The following is a 23,388-nucleotide window of genomic DNA, read 5'->3' on the forward strand; positions in this document are numbered from 1 at the left end:
GCCACGTGGTCCAGACAAAGCTGACAAAGTTAGCTAAGACCCCCGTCCCTGGGAGTCTGACAGCCAGTGGGATACATTTCTTGCACAGGAACAGGAAACACTAAGGTGGGGCCCATCAGAGGGTATAAAACAATGGCACTCTTATCATCTTGCCCCTTTCCTTCTTTTCTTTCACCCAACATCTTGAAGCATGTGATCATCCTTTTCACTTTGGAGTTCCAAGCCATGTGGTCCTGCCCATCATTAAACCATCTTTCCAAACAGCCTCCATGTTTCCAGTGTCTTTTTCCACACTTGGAACTGAACCCAGAAGGATAATTCTTCCAACAATTGAAAGGCTTAAAAGTGGGGTCTGTTCTGTAGAAATCAGAACCTCAAAACTCCTTACCTTTGGCTTAGAGTTTTTAAATGTGTGTTAACATGTGCACACATTTGGTGGGAAGCTCTTAGTTTCCCCCCACTCCATTTCCCATTAATAAATGATGCTGAACATGTTGACTAGATGTACTGTGAGATTAAACTTTCTGTTAAACTGTTCTGTGTCTCTTCAAAAAGGAAAATGGTGTTGATCCATTTATAAACACAATTGTTTCAGAAGAGGCCTGTGATGAAGGACAGATTGTGGCTGTGTGAACAGTGAAAATCTTAATAGAAACATTCCTGATTTTGATTATAAACATAGGCACTTTACAAGACCTTATTAGACTTGATTTCCAGTTAGTTAAGCACAAAATTCTTGGATTTGGTTAAGACAATGCAGTGAAAAAGCCTTCTCTCTTTCTATCTTCTTTCTTCCACTCCCCACTTTTTATCTACAATCTATTAACTTGGATGCTGCCTGTCACTAGAGCATCTTCAGATGATTTACTGTACATGCCAGAGTTTAAAAACAGCAAAAAGATAAAAAAAAATAAATTAAAAGCTAAAGGAACAATAATAAAGATAGCCTAGTGGAGAAAAGATAGCCTGCTTAATTAAAATAATAAAAAATCCAAATTTAGAAGGATGATCATATCTGGCACTGTACAGCATGAAACAACAGCTTGTGGTTAACTTTACCTTTATGTCAGGGGTGTCAAACTCACGTTGTCACATCGTCATCACGTGATGTATCGGGACATTTTCCCCCTTCACTAAATCGGGCGGAGGTGGGGCCAGCATGTGACACATCTGGCCACAAATATGACACCCCTGTTTTATGTTAAGCTATAGTTAACAATGTTTTATTAAATAAAATACAATTGTATAGGTTTGAAAAGCTAAACCATGCCTTACAAATCCCAGTGTCAGGGTTTAAATAGTTTAAACCAGGGGTCACCAATCTTTTGGACCTCAGGGACCACCAAACTCATAATTTTAGATCCCAGGGACCACTGTGGGTTCTGTGGGCGTGGCCTAATTTGTGGGTGTGGCTTGGTGGTCATGTGACTGGCTGGGCATGGCTTGTATGTAAATATTATAAATACTGTATTTATATAAATATTGATTTTTTTTATAAAAACAAGAGCAACCTTTACCCAAAATCAGGCAAAGCAGGCAGGCAGATTGAGTTGCTCACAGAATCACAGATTCATTCAGAGATCTATCTGCCATCAGTTAGCTCAGTCTGTCACATAAAATTTGCTTGCAAGCAAACTCAAAAAATTAACTCACAACACACCATGCATGTAAATATTGAATTTTTTATTTAAAAAAAGAGCAACTTTTACCCCAAATCAGGCAAAGCAGGCATATTGAGTTGCTCACAGAATCATTCAGTGATCTATCTATCTGCCATCGGCTAGCTCAGTCTCTCAAATTTGCTTGCCGTGAGTCTGCACCGAATTTGCTTGCAAGCAAACCTTCAGTCCTAAGGGAGGTTCGGCTGTACTTAAAAGCAGAGCCGAAGATCTAAAGACTATCTGGAAAGCAAGAAATCCAACCATTTCCTGCTTCCTAGCTAATCTAAATCTCCTGGCACAGAGAACAGATAATGGTTGAAAAAAGGAAAAATAGAAATTTAGCAGGCAAGTTTACTGGGTAAGGAGGGAATGGGTGGGGAGGGTTCCCGTAGGCCATGAGGGCAGCGTAGCACTTGTGTTTCTGTGCAGCCTGGATTAATTGCTTTGTGGGGGTGTTCTTGGGGTGAGATTTCTCTGCGGCCCACCAAAATTTTCTCGCGGCCCACACGTTGGCGACCGCTGGTTTAAACTACAATCAGTTCAGGTGGACTGTCTGGTTTTCAGCAGTGCTAGGATCAGGCTGAATCTAAGATGCAGGTTAGAGGAAGTACTCACGCAAATGGACTGTGAGAACTCCTTGTACCTTGGCAGTATATGCAGTATGGACATTCTCAGTCATCCAGGTCATGGTTGTCTCCAAGGTGCTTTTTTCAAGTGGCAACTGGACTTTCTGGTTTTTATTTGAAGACTGTTTTTCGTTTCTTATCCAAGAAGCTTCTTCAGTTCAGGATGTATGCATGACCACATTGTAGAATCTAAACCATGTTTAAGTACCTGGTCAGACTCAGAGACAAAAGAGGACTCACTCCAGGGTTTCTGCAGCTATAAAAAAGGAAAGCATTACTGAGTGCTTTTGAAGACATTCGGACTGAATATCTAAATTTGGGGCATGCAGTCCAGATATTCCAGCCCATATTCATCTCTGCACCACTGAAATAAGATAAAGAGAAAGCGATGGAGTGGCTTTGGATTGGTAAGTCACCCAACTCCAGTTGGCTGTAGGAACGGTGGCTGTAGGATCGAATGATATCACTATTAACTAGGATTTTCTTTTCCCAGATGTTCACGATAGATTACTCTCACTGATGGAAGTGTATATCCTCTAATCTTCCAGATTACAGGGATGACTCAAACAGAAAATAGAGACAAGGGTGTGTTATGCAAAAGGTGCCTCCAGGACAAGGATTTTGTTTACTTGAGAAGCCCAAGCTGTGCTGATAATGTGCCACAAAAGGGGTGATTTCTAGGAAAGGATTTTCTGGATGCAGGTATCCCTTTGTGCATTCTCAAAGTACAGAAGTTAAATCTGCTTTGTGATTTTATGGTAGAAACACTGATATGAGATACACATAAAAAAGAGGCAGAACTTCAATCAAAAAATGTTATGGCCACCATCTGGACATTTTGATTATGCTCTGTGGACACTTCAATATTTTTAAGTCGAATATTAGTGATGTAATAAGGTAGTCCAGCTAGCTTTTCTATAGCTGCCCTAAGGACCTTTTCCCCTAACTTCCTCCCCCCGCCCAAAGCTTTATTCAGAATTGAGGCAGGCACAAAGGGGAAACAAATAACGTCCTTTACAAACGTGAGAAAATATTGATCACTGATGAGTTGCAGGTCCCAGTGCCGGGATGAATCAGCTGACGACCTGCACCCAGACAGACTGTCTGGGTGGGCTCCTCTTGATGGCAAAGATGACAGACACAAAGGTTTCTTTTGGTGAGAGGAAAAAGAGCCCAGAGCAAACTTTGCCCCTCTCTTTTATTGTGCAGCAAGCAGGGGGGTGGGTTTAGGTTACATGAGGTTAGACAGGAACAGGAAACACTGCCATATATGGTTAATCCTTATGCTATAGCTGACTCAGGATTTTGTACAGGAACAGGAAACATTGCCATATATGGTTAATCCCTAGTGACTCAGGTTTTACACGTAGCTGTTCCTATAGTGTCACCCTATATATGTATTGTATGTGTATTGGTTTGTCTGTGTACGTGACTTCCTACTGATGTGTCATATCGCAACAGATCACCACGTTATAAGTTGTTGCATCCATAAGGTTTGGTGCAGCACTGGGTCCAGATTCTAATTCATGCATTGGCAGCCACCTCCAATGAACCTTAATCTAAGATACATTGTACTTGGTACTGTATGGCTTCATGTGAAAAGAATCTTTCCACCCTACCTGACCTCAGTAGATATCTCAATCCTCAATCCACCCCGGATAGGGGCTCCTTTTCCAGAGACTTCCTCCTACCTAGCATCTCTGATGTTCCACTTAGCAATACTGATCAGAATGTTGTGATAAAAGTACTTTTCAAACACAAAACAAGGGATGAGAATGGGGAATCTCTTTTCTGGATCAATCGAAGAAGGCAAGCCAACTTTAACTCCCCTTTAAATAGGCAAAGCTCACCAAGGTTGATGTTGCTTAATGGCCTAGTTGACCTCTCCATGACCTAATTTTTTTGTATGTGCTGGAAAGGTGGGACTTCCTCTCTGGACCAGATATCTGTTCTTCCTGCCTGTCCTCCCCCACACCCTCAGTGCCTGCACAAAACTGGACGTTGATTGACTTGAGTATTTAGTGCTTCTAATTCCTTTGAATTTTGGGGTGATTCTGGTCTACAGCGGCTCTTGCAATCATCAAGCACAGTGTTGCCTTCTTTTCTAGAATATTGATCATAGAAAAAGCATCTCTCAGAGCACATAGAAGTTAAAGGAAACAAACAATAGAACTCCTTAAACCATCTGGATCTGCTTCATAAGCTGCTCATCTAGAAGTAATGAACAGCTAAAACAGCCACCATCAAGGTTGCAGGATTATGGGATGTCAAAAACATCTATGATTACATCTATACCACGGGCATCAAACTCAGGGCGTCACATTGCCATCACATGACATTTCACAATGTTATTTTCCCTTCACGGAGCTGGAGTGGGAGTGGATTGCATGTGACACAGCCAGCCCTCAGGCTGCCAATTTGACACCCCTGATCTATACAATGAAACCCTCTATTTTTTACCTGTCCATCAAAGTGACAGCTATCTCCTGACTTTTTTTGACCCCCATATTGCTGTAAAGTTTTCATAATTAAGGAAGTGCAGGTAGTTACAACAGCACTGACAAATGGGGCTTGTGACCATTTTTCACACCTACAACTGTTGCAGCATTCCCGGACTTTGGTTTGGGTTTCTTCAGCGATGGACTGAAATCTGCGATCATGCGTGGTTTCGATCCATGCTCGCCGCTGGAGCGCCCTGATCCTTTGGATTCAGTGCTGAAGCCACCCTGTAGAGGTGGTGAAGAGGGGGGAGACTGCTGGCCGAGTGGAGGGGAGCCGTATCTCTCCTCCTTGGCTGGTCTAAACTCCCTTTCCCAAAGGCAGTTGCAGCTGTGGTCAGAAATGGCCACCTCAAAGAAGAACCCGACCGGATAAGATTATGCAGGAGGAAGACAAAGAGGAAAGCAGGACAGACCGGGCTAAACAACAGAGAACATCTAAGCAAGGTACCCTGAATCTAAAAGTACTTAGAGAGATACTTCTGAAAGAAGACTTTTAAGCAGCAAGGGAGAGAGAAAAGGAGGTTAAAAATCCCTTTTCCTACTTTTACATTGATAATTACAAATGGCATGGAATGGTAAAAGAAGAGTTAAATAAGAAATTTGTGCTACTCTACTTAGACACTAATAGGCAACTTTAAGCTGGAATCTAAGTGTCAAAAGGAGAATAAAGATTTTTGGGGGGTCATTTTAAAGCCCTAAAAAGGAGAAGAGTGGAGGAAAAAGGGTGGAACTTGGAATAATGAAATAATGGAGTGCCACTTGGAAAAACAAAGGGGATTAACAGTGAAACTTTGAAAAGAGTCCCAAGGATACATTGTAATTGAAACCTTACTTAAAGATACAGTAACTTATGGAAAGTAAAAGTAAAAGAAAGAAACAAGAAGGAACAGGGCTTATTTGGTGATTTAAAAAAAAAGTTTTTGGCATTGGCTTTTTTTTAACTTAAAGTCAATCGGGTGGTGGTTTAAAAGTGTTTAAAATGATATCACTTCTGGAGGAATTAAAAATGAGTCTTAAAAAACAGAAAAAAGATGCAGAAGAGGATCCTTTGGCTTCATATTTCAATTTTTAGAAATGGAGACCCTGAACTATGAAAGGCAAAAGGAAAAGCTTCAAGAGCAAGAAGAAGGGTGGGACAAAGAAGAAGCCATTTTCAATGATCAAACAATGCAATGTGGGGTAAAAAGGGGAAATGGAGTTAAAAGTTTGAGATTAAAGGGAACAGCCAAAAAGAAAAATAGTTTGATAAAGAAGCATAACAGTAAGGAGAAGCAGAAAAGAAAATTACAGAAGGGAATATTAGAGAGAGAAGTGTATAAAAAAAGGGATGACAAAAAGGGGGAAGACAGAAAGAGAAAGAATTTATGAGGGACAAAAGCAGGAAATAAAGAAAAAGGTGAAACGTATTAGGATTAAAGGTTTTTGTTCATCTAGAAAACACAGAGATAATGGTTAAACTAAGTTAAAAGTGAGAATGCTGCAAAGGTACAAAAGATAGTATTGTGACAGTAGAATATAGTAATGAGCTAGAAATGAAATAAGTAAATAATTTATGAGATAAAATTGTATTGTTATGTAATGGTATGCTTATTTATAATCAATGTAATAATAAAGAAGATAGGGAAACATCGTAATTATTTCTAAAGGTTGATAAATATTGAAAAGAAATGTGAAAGATCTATAAGGGAATCCATACCAGTACTAGAATGAATTTGAATAATTATCTTGCTCATTAATTTTCATATATATATATATATATATATATACATGTATTGTTTTGCTATTTTCTTAGATTTATTTTGTATTTTCAAGGGGAAGTACCAAGCAGAATCTGAATGATGAGAGTTACATGATATAAAATAGATATTAGAAATTAGAATGTTATAATTTTAGAATGCACAAATTTAATGTTTAATGAGATTTCATGTGATAATAATTATAAGATTCAAAGATGTTGCACTCCGATTGGCAATCATAGGGGGAATTTTGCTTTTCAGTAATGTTGGAAGAGAGTATATGAAATTGTAAACAAGACAGACGAAAGTATAATGAATAAAAAGATATAGAAATTTAGGCAAAAGAAATGCAATTGAATAAGAAGAAAATGAGATAACTATAAAAGAAAATTAAGAGAAGTAAAGGGAGAAATAGTGAGAAGTTGGAAAAAGAGTGATAAGATATGAAGTTGAATACATAAGATGAATATGCATATGAAATTGTGTCTGTATGGAAATGTGATAACCTGGAATCTCACTGTACTCAAATAAGATGTTTTATTTGTTATGTTTTATTAAAACCCAATAAAACTTTATTAAAAAAACCTGTTGCAGCATTCCCATAGTCATGTGATCAAAATTCAGATGCAACTGGCAACTAGTTAAATAATTCTACAGAGAAATTATTGAGTCTGTCATCTGCATCTCTATAACTGTCAGGTTTGGTTCTGCAACCCAACAAGACAGACATAGACTCCAGAGAATAGAATAGAATAGAATAGCGACAACGTTACAGTCATACAGTCGCAAGTGGGAGGGGATTGGTGATAAGGAGTGATGGGAAGATTAATAGTAATAGTAATGCAGATTTTGTAAATAGTTGGACAGTGTTGAGGGAATTATTTGTTTTGCAGAGTGATGGTATACGGGGAAAAACTACGTTTGTGTCTAGTTGTTCTGGTGTGCAATGCTCCATAGCGTCGTTTTGTGGGTAGGAATTGAACAGTTAATGTCCAGGATGTAATCAGGGTCTGTAATTAGGTCTGCAGAAAAAAGAATTACCAAACTGCCTTCCATCTGGAAAGCCAGATTCACTTAACCGAGTTTCTAACTTAACAACTACAATGATTCATTTAATAACTGTGGCAAGAAAGTTCATAAAATGGAACAAAACTCACTTAACAACTGTTTTGCTTAAGAACAAAATTTTGGGGCTCAGTTGTAGTCATAAGTCAAGGGATAACCTGTATTATCATTAAATGCAGTGCTAGAGAAATTTCTTGGCTGGCCCTGAAAGAGGAAGCTGAATCTCCCTGGGACATTAACTCTTTTCTTGGCTAGTTCACTAAATACAGTGCTTGACTTACAACAGTGTCAGGATTCCAGCAATCGCCCTGATTAAATCAAGCCAAACTTCACAAAACTTCAAAGGATTTATTAGAAGTGACATACTGGCACTGCCCTGTATGAAGCCAACTCTGGCATACATAATTTAAAGTCACCTGTGGCCCTGTTCATTTAATAACTGTTCAAAGTTACATCGGCAGTGAAAAAGGTGACTTCATCGTTATGACCTCTGCCGCATCCTCACTGTCCCGGGATCCACATTCAGATGCCCGGCAAACCGGTGGTTCATATTTATGACCTTTGCTGCGTCTCAGAGTCAAGCGATCCCCCTTTTGCGACCTTTGGACAAGCCGAGTCAATGGGGGAAGCCTGAACAACAGATTCACTGAACCACCGGGTTACTCCCGCTATCAAAAAGGCAGCGATTCACTTAACAATGGTGGGAAGAAAAGATGTAAAATGGGGCCAAAACCACTTAAAGGGGTTTGCCTCGGTTTGCAACAAAAATTGGGGTGGGGGAGTTCGGTCTCCATTGATGCCGTAAGTCAAGGACGACATGTACTTCTCTCTTTTAACTCAGTGGTCCCAAAACTTGGCAACTTTTAAGACTTGTGGACTTCAACTCCCAGAATTCTCCAGCCAGCAGCTGGCTGGAGAATTCTGGGAGTTGAAGTCCACAAGTCTTAAAAGTTGCCAAGTTTTGGAGACCTCTGCTTTTAACTTGCTGGACGACTTCGCGCCAGAGAAGGGGACGAAACTCTTGCTCGAGTTGGCCCTTTCCTGAAAACGGCAAAGACTTGGTGCGCTGCTCCCTCAGCGCGCCGGGTATGGCCTGGGCCCCAAGGAAGGCGGCTTTCTCTGTGAGGGGGAAGGCAGGCGTGATTCCGGGTGAAACGCAGAGCGCGCGGGCTTGGAGACTCATTTGATTACCTCAAAGCAAATCACCTGTTTCCTCCGAAAGCCCTTCAAACAAAGTAAGCCTGTGCGGTTCCATCTCCCGGGGCTGCCAGAGCCCCGCCCACCCTAACACACACACACGCCTGCCTGAAAAAGGAGCTTTAGCCCCAGCAGCCGAGCGTGGGAGAGAGAGAGAGAGAGAAAGAAAGAAAAAAGAGAGAAAGATTCCCTTTTTCCCCCCCTTTCTTTTATTTGGGCTACCGCTTGGAGTGTTTTCCTGCTTGTCCGAGCCAATGAGACTTAACGCGGAGAGGATAAAGCAAGTGGCTGATTAGAAGGGAGCTCACTTTTCATCACTTACCGTTCAGCATGCACAAGCACGAGTCCCGGGGCTTCTCGTAAATGCCAAGGGCCTGCCTGTTCCTGACCCCGAGGTCTGTTTCTCCGGCACAGCGCCTGGATGGTGCGCTCGAATCTCCTGCCCCCAAATCGCTGCCTCTCCGGGAGGACCCTCCCCCCCTCCTCCCCGTGAGTAAACGCTACTTTTTGAACTCCGCTGTGGGAACCGCGCCGTGCTTTTTAAATGCCAGCTGCTCTCTCTCCCCCACCCCACCCGCTCCCCGCTTTGCAAAGGCTGGGTTAATGTACAGGAGCCGTTTTCAAGGCTGCTCAGATCAGCCTTGCCAAGTTTCTCTTGCTCCGTGCCTTTGAACTTGGGTGCCCCGGAGCAACTCCAAATTAAGGACTATCCCGGTTTCCAAAAGAATGCTGCTCGGTTCTTGCTCTCTGCTTGCTCTTTTTTTTTTTTAAATAAATACAAGAATTATGTGGGCATTGTTCATTTTAATACCGGTTTAGATCAGAGGAACATGCTGTGTTTGGGTTACAGACAGTATTTAAAAACAAAAACAAAAATAAAACTCTAGTGGTTGCATGGAATGTATGATATTCAGTTGTGTCCTTTTTATGTTTTTAATTTTTTTTACTGATTGGTATTTAAATGTGTAAAGTCGCCCAATGTCTGTGGAAGTGGGCTGCTGCCATACGTTTAAACAGATAATTAAATATTCGCCCTTTGCTTTTCAGTAGTCTTTATAGATGCATCCGAGTCTTGGATTTGATAAATGGTATTTTATTTTATGCTGTCCTGTATGTTAGAAGTTGGACTGTAATTATCCATAAGCTTCTGTGGAAACAAGTCTTATTGAATTTAGTGGGATTTATTTAATGGATAAAGAGGCCCAAGGTCAGATGACAAAGCTTTTAGAGGGAAGCAATTAGATGCAAGCCTGCAGGTAGGGGCCAGGAGCCTTGATTTTTATCTGTCACCTGGTTTATGGGGATAAGTAAATCATCAATGAAAAAGAACTTTAAAATCTCTGGGAAATGGCTGCCTTTAAATTGTGGGTATTTGTTCCAAGCATGTTTTCATAATAAGTGGACACAACAGGACTTAGCAAAGTTGCTAAAAGTCACACTAGATAGAAAGCCTTTATTTTTGATGTTATTTATTATTTTTATATAGCAAGTAATATTTCACTGATATTGCATCTTTCCTCCACTATCTTAAGGCAGCATGGAGGAGAGTCTTCTTTTAAATTAATTCTTACAATCCAGTGAGAGAAGCTGAAGTTTTGCTGCACAAAAGGCTGATTTTTGCTCTGAATGGCCATAGGGTCCTTGGTACCAATACAATAAAACCTCATTAATAGTCGTGTTTATACCAGCTTTCTAGCAAGAAAAGCAACTGCCTAGGATGCTTTCTAAGAATGTGTCATGTAGAGAGAAAGTTTGTTGTAATAGGACTTGCTATCTTTCTTTTGCTTTAATTTAGATTAGGCTCTGGGTAGTTTCTGGGTTAGCGTATCTCTTCTGTCATCCCAATGAGTCTATGGAACTGAAATATCCCCTCATCTATACCCTCTAAGCATGGTTAAAAGCAGGGCTACTGAAATCCAGTGCACAAATTATGTACTGTGCAAGGGTGCCATATGACTGGGGTGCAAGTTGCAATATTAAAAAGAACACTAGGCAAGGGCACATAGAATATTATAAAAGAATTGGGGATGCTTAAGTGGAATTTTGCATCAGCATTCCTTGAATACCAACAGACCACTGGTTAAAAGTACAACTTGAGGGATCTTTGGTGCCCTCTGTTTTCTTGTGGACATTTTTTCAAGCAGTTAAACAACAAATGTCAATTAGTGGGCATGTGTAGGCAAACCCAGGAATTGTGAGTTTAAGGTCCCTTTAAGAGTATGCAACATATACAGGTGTGTGTGTGTGTGGGGGGGAATGTTCTTAGGAGGATGAATTATGACATAGTTGCAGGTGAAGTGAGAATGCAGATGGTGGGGCCAGCTGATAAAACGTGCTCTCCCTTTGCAGAGTTGGTGTGAACAAAAACTCTGGAAAGTAGGGCTGTATCCACCTGCAAACAAAAAGTAAATTGTACATATGAGTAAGCTGTTCATTCTACTAGTCTGTATTTTGCTGATTCTTTTTTTTTTTGCAAACTGGACATGATCCTTGGAGTGGAGTGCAAGGCTGACATGATCCCAATCACACTGGACATATTTAAATCCACACATCAATCTGACAAACACATAGCCTTTACTTTGCACTTCATCTATTTCCTTCCCTTGCCCTTCCTTCAGAAGAACAGCCTCCAAATTGTTGATTTCCTCTGTCATTGTTTGCAGGAAAGCTACAATTTGTGCCCTGCCACTCAACCATTCACTTACCTGAGTAGCCAGCTGACCAATGAGACTAGATTGTTTGGTTTCCTGAACTTCATAGAACCATAGAGCTGGAAGGAACCTTGGAGGTCTTCTTGTCCAAGTCCAGGTTAACAGCAACATAAAGAAAAATAAAACAGGTGTGATCTTTTAGTATTGAAAGTGCACATGTAGCCCTTCTGGTCTAGGACTTGTTTGTATGATATGTCATACAAACAAGTCCTAGACCAGAAGGGCTACATATGGGTCATGGGTGGTGGGTGGAAGAAGCACAATGGGCAAACTCTAACTCAAAGATCTCCAAACTTGGCAACTTTAAGACTTGTGGACTTCAACTCCCCTGGCTGAGGAATTCTGGGAATTGAAGTCCACAAGTCTTAAAGTTGCCAAGTTGGGGGACTCCTTCTTTAACTCAAGGAAATGACCTGCTTAATGAACTTAGAGGGGATTTAGCCCCAGACACCTCTGCATTTGTTTGGATCCAACTAACTTGCCTAACTTATCAACATATGGGGCTTTTCAGGGAACTTAGCTTTACAGTTTTTACACCCAATGGCTACACAAGTAAGGTGTTGACAAAAGGGCAGAAAAAGATATTAATTGGGGTCCCTCTAAATATATGTAGGGAGGTGACTGATTTCAACCCTGCAGATTTTTCCTCCATACAGTATTGGGGAAGAAGTCAAAAAGTAGTGATGAAAATGTCAGTCTCCCCATTTTTATTGCAGCTGATGAAAGGATTGGTTTGTTTGTTTTTTGCCACCTTATGTTGTGTACTTATTGGAAGACAAAAGTGAACCTTCTGACTAGGAGAGTAAATGCATGCTGGGCAAGCACATTCTATAGTTGGGGTATTTTTCCAGGTTGGCTGAAATGCTGTGGAAAATCTGTGACCCTTCCTAATGTTTCCAAGTTCATCAAGTGAAAATGTATTAATGGAAGTTGTACTTACCTTTTTTCTCCCTATTATTGTAATGTTGATACTTTGTGTTATTTCAGTGCAGATTTCAATGTGGTAATATTTACATAATATGATTAAAGTTTCATTATTTAAATGTGTTGAAAATAGAAAGAGAAAACTAAAATTTTATGGGTGTTAATTGCCATTTTAGGATGTCAGTGTTACAAGCATAAGATTATTTAACTTGTCATCCAAAATTGAATTTAAGGTAAAAAAAGAGACCACTGCAATTCATATAAAAGTATTAGTGATCTATCAATAGTTTCCATCTTAATCTAGCTATTTAATATTAATGTAATATACAATAATATTGTTATTAATATACATATATGTACCTGTATGTGTGTATGTTGATAAAAGGCAATAAAAGATAGGCAAAGCAAATTTAACAAGGTAAAAAACCTAAAAGTTAAATTACTGTAATTCAAAAGGAGATTTGCATTTACTTTGGAATACCTGCTTTCATGCTAATTAGTGAATTATCAATGCAGATGATCATGCCAGCCATTTAAATAGGCAGATCCTAGGCAAATTACCTTGAAAGAGGAAAAGGCATTAACTTTTGTTTCAGTAATAGAATTTTGACAAAACCTTGCAAAAGGAAATAATTAAATTTGGAATCTGAAAAGACATGAATATGTTTTTCTCTCAGAATTAACTATTTCAAAATATTATATGAGTTTAATGTCACTTTGAAAAGATTGAAATAAACTTGCTTTTCTCCCTAATAGCTCATCTGCAAACAGAGCATTATAAATTGATAGTTGCTACAGTCTCATATCCAAAAAGAAAAGAATTCTGGGATATATTTGTTCTTCTGCAAAAGAGAAATGTATTGGAGCAATACTTTCAAAATTACTTGGCATAGTTCTCAGATCATTCAACATGAATGGGTTTCTGGAATGTATTGTCTATATCTGGGTGGCCAACTGCAGAGATTTTTCTTGATAAACAGTATAGATTGTGAATAAAGTTTGAATTAATGAGATGTCAACTGTTTCTTGTTTAAGATAAGGTAGAAAACATCATATAACAATGAATACATTTTCTTTGAGGTTCAAAATGAGAGGCACAGTACTAATAACTGACAGTGGGACATATGATATTTTCTTGGCTAGAAACAAATACATTAAAAAGGCAAAGCTTGTTTTGGAAACTTCATATACGAAATGTTCTTGACATACAAATATTAAAATCTATTTTGGTGCATCATAGGTGCTACAGCAGGGGTGTCAAACTCATAGCCCATGGGTCAGATGTGTCACATGCTGGCCCCGCCCCTGCCTGGTTTAGTGAAGGGGAAAAACGTCCCAATATGTCACATGACAACACCCCTGGGCTACAGTATTAGGTTTCAATTAGTTTATCTAGAGTTGCATCTCATTTAACTGTTGCCGTCTGTTTCCAAAATACTAGCAGAAACAAGCATTTTGTTCTTTCAGATATAAAAAGTGCATTGATGATGATATTACCTAGTTTGGTAATGAAATGTCTGCAAGAAAACCAAGCTCAAAGAGCACCAAGGATCCCACAGTTCAGCCTGGCTTCAAATATTCTTTTTGCACCAAGGACCTCACAAATTGAAAAGTGTTAGAAAGCTGGCAGGAATTAGTAATGTAGAGTCCCTTAAGGTTAGATGGGTAGCAAATCCAATGAATAAATAAAATAAAATAAAATGTTAGAACTGAAATCAAAGCAAGAGAGAAAACTGGCTAGCAAAATAAGGTAGCATTAGGAAGACTAAGCTTGTTGAAGAGATGCAGGTTCTAGGATGATCCCTGAAGATAAGCCAACATAGAAATAATTATTCAGGAAAGAGAATGAATAAGTATTGGAAGAGAGAAAGAAGAGGATCCAGAGACACTGAGAAGATGACCAAGGTTGCACTGGGAGACGTTGTAAGCTTTAATTTGAAGTCCTTGATTTAATTCTTGGACAATATAATAGTTTCTGAGACAGTTGCATGTGGCAGCAGAAGTCAATAGTTTTTCAAGTTCAGAGATAGTTAATCTCAGCATAGTAGAGCAATTAGGCCATAAAGCAATTTACTGCATTCCTTTGAAAGCAGAAGGCAGAAGTGCAAGAGGAGGGAGAAAATGATGTTCTGCTTAAATGCATTACTTGAAGGCTGCTGGGATAATTATATAATTATAATTACCCTTTCAGACGAATGTCTTTCTTTCCTTTATATGCTAAAGCAAAGCAAACTAACAAAAACCTGGAATGGTTTGCAAGGTCTTTGTGTGTCATTGTCTTATCAATCCCAAAAATTCAGGACAATTCTTCCTTTATTAGGAAAACGAAAATACAGAGAAAATAAACTTCTTCAACTTTATTAGCTTTGTAAGGAGATTACTCATTAAGCACTTTCTCATGTATAAAGGTAAAGGTTCCCCTCAACATACGTGCTAGTAATTTCCGACTCTACGGGGCCGTGCTCATCTCTGTTACAAAGCCAAAGAGCCAGCGGTGTCTGAAGATGTCTCTGTGGTCATGTGGCCGGCATTACTAAACTCCAAAGGCGCACGGAACACTGTTACCTTCCCACCAAAGTGGTCCCCCCTATTTTCCTACTTGGATTTTTACATGCTTTCGAACTGCTAGGTTGGCAGAAGCTGGGACAAGTAATGGGAGCTCACACAGTTACACAGTGCTAGGGATTTGAACCACTGAACTGATGACCTTTCTGATCAACAAGCTCAGTGTCTTAGCCACTGAGCCACTGTGTTCCTACTCTCATGTATAACACAGTTCTATCTCTTGTTTTCCAAGGCTTGTACAAGGCTGGTTGTATAAAGAGATAGCTGGGCTTTGTCTTGTTTTTCAGCACTGGCAACCAATTATACAACCAACCTTGTGCCAGAAATATTCAAGTTCTGTATTTTTGTGTTTTGACCAAAAAATATCTAAAGCATCATCCTTTCTACTTTTCCTAGAACTAGGCTGGGGAGAACTAAGGTATAAGAACCAAGCAGCTAGAGAGACTAAAGGAAATGAAGAAATTATTAGGAACACTTGGGGAAAAGGGTTTGTCAGGGAGATTCCAGTTTGTCTCTCCATCTGATTTATGACACACTATAATACTAAACATCCTGCACCTAAACTTTCTGTGAGTAGGTTTTATCTCAATGTCACAACAGTGGCAGCATTAGCCAATATCGGCTGATTTAGGAAAGCTGAACAGGATTCATTTTCTCACTCAGATGGCAGGGCACTAGGAAATCCCATGACTTTAAATTAGGTGGGGAAGTTTAAAGAAACTCTGGAAAAAAGGCAATGGGAAATTACTTCTGTAACTTTTTCGTTGCCAAGAAAACTGCATGGATGCAAATTATACAAGTAATGGACTAACGACCAAAATGGGGACCAGACAAAGGCCTCATATGATTGCATGCAATTTCACAACCTTTTTTGCCATGGTCATTAAGCAAGTCACTGTAGTGGTTAAGCGATGTGATGGTCGGAAGTGCAAGGACCAGGCCTTAAGTCATTTTTTTGAGCATTGTCCTAACTTCCAATGGTTCCTATTTGAATAATTGTGAACCTGTAAAGTTATCAGGAGATAACCATATCCCCTCACTGTGTGTTACAGCGTATATGCAAATTATGTCCTCTTTCTTATATTAAAAAGGTACCATTGTTTATTTGTTTTCTGCATGGCAGATAGCAGGAAAGTAGAGTTCCAATTTTCCCTAGTAAATGCTCCAGAATCAGGGACAACTTGGGATGATATGTTCTCTAGAACAACACAAGCTAAGGATGCAGCTGTAAATCAAGGTGTAATCATTCTTCACTCTGTCCTGACGTTTATGTACTGGGCTGCTAGCAAAATAGGAATGCTTTGCAAGCAGTCCATTTTAGTGCTGATTAAGCTTCCTATTAATAGTTCTTATTGTTTTTGCAATACATTTTCTAGGGCAACTAGAAAACAAGCCGTTTTTTCTACAAATCCTCCCAACCAAAAGGGAGCTGATATTTTCAGAGAATTGACGTGCTCCCGTGGAGAGAGTAGATGTTTACCCTGTCTACGAAACATCAGGCCCATCCCTGTGCTGCAATCCATTCAAATAGAAAGTTACTAAGGAGCTACAGTGAGACTGTCAATTAGCACATTTGAAGTTACTTGGTCTAATGTTTTTTTTAAAGGGCCTACTTTGTAAACACAGGAGACAAACTGTCAGTTTACAAACCATTCATTTCATAATCTCTATACAGTGCTTGATCAGGAAACGAAGGAATCTCATGTAAACCAATGTTACAATAATTTAAAAAAAATTCAGCATACATAATGGCACCTTAGTTCTGCAATTTTGTAGGTAGCAACGACAATCTATGAAGAGCGTAAAACCACCTTGAATTCTTTCCAAAACCTTTAGCAGCAGTAGCCATACGAATGGTCTGCATCTTTTTTTGTATAACATAGTAATGTGTTGCATTGATGTGTTGCATTGACTTACACTCATTCTAAGTTAGAACAGTGAAAAAAGTGACCTATGACCATTTTTCACATTTACGACCATTGCAGTATCATGTGATCAAAATTTGGGCACTTGGCAACTGGCATGTATTTGTGATGATTGCAGTGCACCGAGGTGATTTGATTACCATTTGTAACCTTCCCAGCTACCTTCCAACAAGTAAAGTCAATGTACTTTACAACTGCATGATTCTCTTAATAACTGCAGTGATTTCCTTAACAACTGTGGCAAAAATAGATTGTAAAACTCACTTAACACATGCCTTGTGTAGTAACAGAAATTTAGGGTTCTATTGTGGTGGTAAATTGAGAATTACCTTCTCTGAGTTTCTGGGTATGAGAGTGACGGTTCGTTCTCCGGCCTTGTAGGTTGGTTTCTGAATGATTTGTTACCAGGCTATAGGTAATATCTTCTATGGAGTTTAGGGACATTCCTAAATTGCGGTGGCGCAGTGGTTAGAGTGCAGTACCGCAGGCTACTTCTGCTGACTGCCAGCTGCCTGCAATTTGGCAGATCAAATCTCACCAGGGTTAAGGTTGACTCAGCCTTCCACCCTTCTGAAGTGGGTAAAATGAGGACCTAGATTGTTGGGGCCAATATGCTGACTCTGTAAACCACTTAGGGCTATAAAGCACTGTAAAGTGGAAAATAAGTGCTATCGCTATTGCTACGTAGCTTGGTAACAAAACATTCAAAAGCATTCAACCCACCAGCTCAGAGAATGAACCTTTACCCTCATCCTGTATCCAAGGTACAGATATTCACCACTATTGCAAAGTTTATGTGTATGTAGATGCTAGAAAGTACAGGCTGGACTTCCCTCAGTTCTAGGCATTCATGATCAGAAAGGAGGAAAACTTAGAATGGAACAGTCAGCCACCTCCCTTGCAGTAGCCCATCTGTTTCTTTTATAGCCATCTTTAAGGAGCATTCCACCTTCATAAGGAAGGTTTAAACAATACCAATAAATATATAGTCATCTCCATCTCCATCAAATCTTAATGCACTGTGAAACAATCAAATTTGCAGTTATCATAGGTGGAAAAGCCATCTCCACTTTAATTTTGAAGGCCTCTGAGATGACCTTCACAAATTCGAAAAGGGATGGAGCTACCCTAATCACAAGGTAAATACAATTTCATAGAAATCAGGCAACAATTATTTGCTGATGGACAAACTGACCTGAATTTCTGTGTGACAATCTATTGGATTGGAAAGAATAGAACTATCCTCCTTAAGAAAGCTACCTTAATTCAAAATGAGGTGGTTTTTTAAGGCCAAATACAGAAGTTTTTATTTGCACAAAATAGAAATTTCCACTTGTAGAATTCATGGATCATATCAAAACATGGTTATTAAAAAGCTGTAGTGGCCTTGTTCATCCTTAATGCTAGCCCAAAATTCATGGCTACAATGGATTTACAATGACTGAATTTATAATTCACATTTTGGAGAGGATGTCTTGAAGACAGTGTTGACTCATAGTAACTGCCTGAACAAGTTCCTGCAGTTTTCTTGGCAAGATTTCAGAAGTGGTTTGCTTCCTAAGGATGAGAGAGTGACTAACCCAAGATGATCCAACTGGGTTTATGCCTTTGGCTGGACCCAAATTCACTCCTGGTTTTTTATCTGTGCTCTCTGTCACATCTCTATCACATTAAACCAGAACCAAATAAAATATATTTTCAGTTACTGTAATTATGAATATGTTGTCATTAAACTTAGATTTTCCAAATCTATACTATGACTCGTTTGTGCTATTTTTGTTCAACCCTACTACGGTTTACTCATATATCTGATGTTGTTAATACAAGTGTCCTTGGTGTAAAGTTGAAATGCAGGCTCATCCATAAATGTTTGTAATAACTTGTCAGGAGTGAATCATATGCAAAATGGTTTCCATTTGATCTTATTCAGTTTTTTTAAACATTCTAATATAAAGGCTGATCAGTTTGTTTTTCAAAAATTATCACAGAAGAAGTTGGTTTATTGTAGTTATCTCTCTTAATTCTGTTTCTGCATGTAGGGAAGATTTTTTATTAGGACAGCAGCTGTTCTCCAGAAATATGGTTGGCTATACTTCCCCTACTTGGAGATAAACAATTTATCGTAGAAAGAAAATGTTTTGTCATATTTTATGACATAGAGCTGGCAAAACCATTTCTGGATGAGTTATAAGCACCTACAGTTGAATTTTGTTTGTAGGTTGAGATAAATATGCTTCCAAACAATAATGGAATTGCTATTCAGTTGCCAGATCCGTTATTGTCCTCCAAGAGGGTTGTTGAACTACAACTCCCAAAAGCTTCAGGTAGCATGGCCACGATGTTGTGAAATGTGACTCAACAGAATCTGGAAAATTGCTATCTTCCTAACCAGGGGCATTTACAGGATAAGGTCCCCATCTTGACTTTTGGGACTCCCGTCTCTTGTGCACAGATCTGTCCTTACTCAAATGTAAATAACTGAAAGTGACTCATAAGAGAAGAATGAGGGGGAAACTGAGGCCTCCAGGTGAGCCTAAGCTCCATTTCTTTGGAAGGATTGCTGAATATTAATGTTTGGTCAAATCTGAAGGGCTTCAAATTCCCCACAGAAAAAGCTTGTCAAATGTTTGCTGCTGACATTGTTGCACTATAATGTAACAGAAAACTGAAATTAGGAACAGAAACAAAAATTATGCTATAAAATTCATAATGCAACTAATAGTGGTTTTCTGCTAGGTTACCTACAATTACTTCCTTCAATGTGTCTGCTGAATAGCTGATTTTGTTTGTGGTTATGTCATTTGTTTTTCAAGCAAGGACACAGATACTGTGCAGTTAGCTGTTTTGTTATATCTCTCACCTTTTTTGTCGCTTTTTCTTGAGAGAGAAAATCAATGGAGAAAAAAAAAATTGAACGCCCCAAAGGAAGACAGTGCCATCTGGTTCCTTTGTAAAAATTTTCTGAATGAGACAGTGCGGTTTCATGATAAAATCCTTGTTCAGATGCTGGTTAGGTTCCAGTAAAGCTCAGATGCTGAGAGTGGAAAAATATTTACCATCTTAACTTTTCCCTGGTGACAATCTGTAGCTCTTCCAAAGATTTTCCAGTGATTTCTTTGATCCTGTCCACCCATCCTATTCGTTGACAAAAGGCCAACTCTAGAGATTTTTTGTAGCTCATCATCCACTTGCATTAGATGCCAAAACATGAGTTTTTTGCTTGCTATTTCAAGAGAAAAGACAGTCTTTCTTTTATTCATAACTGATTGTTTTTTCTTGCAGTTCTGGAACTCCTGTAATCATAACTAAATCCATAATTCAAAGGTGCTTTTTAAATTAATATTTCTCCACAGCTGTACATTATTGTAGATTTTGCCTTTTAACTTCTTATTTCTATTCTATTGTAGAAATACAATTACCATGGCTTTCTTTTATGATTACATTTAAGTAATCCTACTGGTTTCCCAGTTGCAATGTATGGCTGTGAAAGTTATAAGAAAGGCTGAGCGCCAAAGAATTGAGGCCTTTGAACTATGGTGCTGGAGAAGACTCCTGCGAGTCCCTTGGCCTGCAAGCTGATCAAAACCAGTCAGTCCCTAGAGGAGATCAACTCTGATTGTCTTTAGAAGGCCAGATCCTGAAGATGAAACTCAAAATACTTTTGTCATCTAAAGAGAAGGAAGGACTCACTGGAGAAGAGCCTAATGCTGGGAAAGATTGAGAGCTATAGAAGAAGGGGATGACAGAGAATGAGGTGGCTGGACAGAGTCACTGAAGCAGTAGGCATGAGCTTAAATGGACACTGTGGGATGGTAAAGGACAGGAAGGCCTGGAGGAACATTGTCCATGGAGTCATGACGGTTAGGTCAGACATGACTTCGCAACTAACAACAAACCTCAGCCTTAAATTTGATATGATCGATCTGCTTTTCTTTAAAATAGCTATCTTTTTCCTTTTTACAAAATATTTGTTCCTGTTTGCTGATACTCTTGATTAACAACTTCTTGCTCTTTCTTGCTCAATTTTAAAAAAAGTTGTGTTTGGTTAATGTATGATATTTTTTGTTGTTCAGGGATTTAACTTTACAATTTTCCTGTGGCTCTCATTATAGCTTGTTCTTAAAGACATTGCAATGTTTTCTTCCCTTGAAATTTTGGGAAAAAATTCTATTCAGTTTCCACAAATAATTTTACGTCCTCCCATAGTTTCTAACATTCTCATGTACTGTATATATTTTTATAGCGACTTTATGTCCTGACTGTACATCCTCCAGATTGTGGTGGCTGTATATCCTCCAAATCTTGTTGGCATAACTGCTGTTTTTAAGCTTTAAAGTTTAATTTGTATCCTTGACACCAATAATTCATGGCCTATTAAAATATATATCTATGCAATACTGACCAAAAGTTATGTCAAGCCGACTTCACTATGTTCAATGTTTTTAACTGTTTTGTTCAATAAAATATTTTTTTAAAAAATAATTCATGGCCTATTCTACAGTGTGTACCGAGAAATGTCCTGGCTGATTGGATTGTACTTCCCATCTTCTGCTTTGTTATACAGTTAATTTGGTCCTAAGTTGTTTATCTGATGATGACTGTATTTATGCTTCTTAGAGCAGGTTCTATATATAAAGAAAGAATTTTCTTTGCAAAACTCAATATCCCGCATTATTGTTTTTGTTCAGTCCAAATCTTTCTGTAATTATAGAATCATCAAGTTCTTGATTAGCAGTACTATATCCTTTCCAGCTGTTATATTTAGTACTTCTTGCATTACCAGAGTTTTCTGGTGCCTTCTAGTGCTGCAATCATAAATTAGTAATATACTTGATATTCATTAGGTATCCATTAATTCCAATAATATGACACTGTTATATGATGTTACAACTTGTGCAGGTTGGCTTAGGTTGGTAGGATTATAACTAGGTCTTCCATTTGCAGGGAAGATTCTATAATCACAGAAAGATTTGGATTGAACAAAAACAATAATGCAGGATATTGAGTTTTGCAAAGAAAATTCTTTCTTTATATATTACTAGGTCTCTCATATGCTTTGGCATGACTTTTGTATACAATCATTAATTTCTTCTGCTTCAGTTGCAGATCCAGCTGTTAGTCTCCTATTAATAATTGCACAGCTAACAATGGTGCTGAAGTGACAATTTGGTTTGTACATATCTTTCTATGAAAAGTTGGACGCGTGATGGTGCATCTTCTGTAGATGTATTTGTTTAATTCAGAGGACTCAGTCATGAGCATCTGTTAGTCAGGTAAAATTTCTCCTTAGAATGTATTTTTTTTTTTTTTTTAGTAAGTCACCTTTACAAATAGTTCAAGATTTCCAGGATAAAAATGAATGTTACTGTTACTCACAGGCCTGTTGTCCATCAAAGTAAGGTATAATGGAATTTACTTGTTTTGAATTACAAACATTTATGAATTTAACAGATGTTTATACACTCAGGCAAGGGGTGGGATTTTACCGGTTCAGACAGGCTCAGTTGAACCCTTTGCTCTGAAGATTAGCTTTCCCCAGACCGGTTCTCTGCGACGAGCATGTGGGTCCACCCACCTGCCCCTTGCTCTTTCCTGTCCTTTACTTCCTTTGTTTAGAGCACAGCTGATTTGCACGGCAGAGCGGTTTGCTGCGCCTCAGCTGTTTTCTTCACAGGGACTGCTGTAGAAGGTAAGTATTAGAGATGTTTGTAATGTGGAGCAGCTTGCAAAGCATGTGTTTGGTGTGAACGCACACTTGGTGCGTGGAGCACACAAAGCGCACGATCACTGAACTGGTTGTTATACCAGTGGAATCCCACCCCTGACTCAGTCTTATAATTTAGTATAATCTGTGAACTCAGTCAATTGTATTTCATTCAGTAAACCATATTAAATAAATTCTGATGGTCAGGTTATGTAATTACAATTATTAATTTTCTTTAGATAACACTCTTGGAAAATACAGATATTTAACAGAATAACATATTTGGAAGGGACCTTGGAGGTCTTCTCTCTTCTTAAAAATTTCTAGTATTGGAGCTCCTACAATTTTTGGAGTCAAGTTGCTCCACTGATTAATAGTTCTAATTGTCAATAAATTTTTCTTTACTTTTAGGTTGCTTCTCTCCTTGATTAGTTTCCATCCATTGCTTCTTGGATCCTTTGGAGAATAGGTTGGCCCCCGCTTCTTTGTACAGTCCCTTAGATATTAAAACACTTGTCATGTGACCTTCATTCCCTCCTTCATTCATTAAACTATATTTAGCATTCAATTACTTTTAAAGTAGTTGTAACTTTAAAACACTGACTCCAAGCACTTCTGTTTTATTTGTGAACTTTTGTTGTCTAGTGGTATTTGACCATGGTTGATAAGGATCATGTCCTACGCCTCTTTTTCAAGAAGTTTTACAGAGTCAGCATATTGCCCCCAACAATTTGGGTCCTCATTTTACCTACCTCGGAAGGATGAAAGTCTGA

General features: G+C 38.8%; 1 protein-coding gene and 1 long non-coding RNA gene across 6 annotated transcripts in view; one reads left to right on the forward strand and one right to left on the reverse strand.

The window, feature by feature from the left end:
• Positions 1-9,243, reverse strand: part of LOC113447004 (uncharacterized) — a 38,784-nt gene extending 29,541 nt beyond the window's left edge. For 2 of the 3 annotated variants that reach the window (XR_015742352.1, XR_015742353.1), the window contains exons 1-2: positions 9,109-9,243; positions 2,305-2,543 (exon numbers count right to left, since the gene is read on the reverse strand). This is a non-coding gene — a long non-coding RNA (uncharacterized LOC113447004). Of the gene's footprint in view, positions 1-1,059; positions 2,544-9,108 lie in introns of all 3 variants that reach the window. The other variant, XR_015742351.1, reaches the window with a different exon arrangement.
• PDE4D (phosphodiesterase 4D) overlaps positions 8,883-23,388 on the forward strand; it is a 697,708-nt gene continuing 683,202 nt past the window's right edge. The window contains exon 1 of one of the 3 annotated variants that reach the window (XM_087927250.1): positions 8,883-9,275. The gene's annotated coding sequence lies outside the window, so the exon portion shown is untranslated. Of the gene's footprint in view, positions 9,276-11,443; positions 11,626-23,388 lie in introns of those variants that run through there. The other 2 variants (XM_087927253.1, XM_087927251.1) reach the window with 2 other exon arrangements.

Source organism: Pseudonaja textilis, chromosome 2 (assembly GCF_049901715.1).
Source record: "Pseudonaja textilis isolate UNSWEBS1 chromosome 2, rPseTex1.2, whole genome shotgun sequence".
Taxonomy (NCBI): Eukaryota; Metazoa; Chordata; class Lepidosauria; order Squamata; family Elapidae; genus Pseudonaja; species Pseudonaja textilis.